Raw genomic sequence first — 536 nt, 5'->3', positions numbered from 1 at the left:
CAACTGCAGCAACAAGCTGTTTGAAAAGGAAATGCTGAAGTAGGAAGAGACCCTGTGGGGATGGGCAGGGCTGTAGGAAAGCATGATACATGAGAACAGTGGGGAATGACACATGCAGTCACAGGAAGTATAGATTTTGCACAGATGTGAGGCTGTGGATTGCATGCACTAGAATATCCTCAGGTTTTGCAGAAGCCCGAGGGATAAGCGTTGATCTTATCCAATCTCTTGAGTGCTAGGGAAATGAGGAACTGGTGGATAATATGTTTGTATGAGGAGAGTAATTTCCTGTCGAGATGACCAGCACCTCTGTGTGCTGGCAGGGTAGAGAAGAAAGGAAGCAGGGAAGGAGAGAAGGGAGTAGGGAGGGAGAGAGGGATAGAGGGAGGGAGAGAGAGAGGAAGGGAGAGAGAGAGGGAGGAAGGAAGGGAAGGAGGAAGGAAGGGAAGGACGAAGGAAGGGAAGGAAGGAAAAGAAGGGAGGGAAGGAGGGAGGAAGGAAGGAAGGAAGAAGGAAGGAAGGAAGGAAGGAAGGAA

This window comes from Nothoprocta perdicaria, unplaced genomic scaffold (genome assembly GCF_003342845.1).
Source record: "Nothoprocta perdicaria isolate Ctin4 unplaced genomic scaffold, notPer1 scaffold_606, whole genome shotgun sequence".
NCBI classification, from domain to species: domain Eukaryota; kingdom Metazoa; phylum Chordata; class Aves; order Tinamiformes; family Tinamidae; genus Nothoprocta; species Nothoprocta perdicaria.
The sequence above is the reverse complement of the archived record's forward strand: the minus strand, read 5'-3'. Positions refer to the sequence as shown.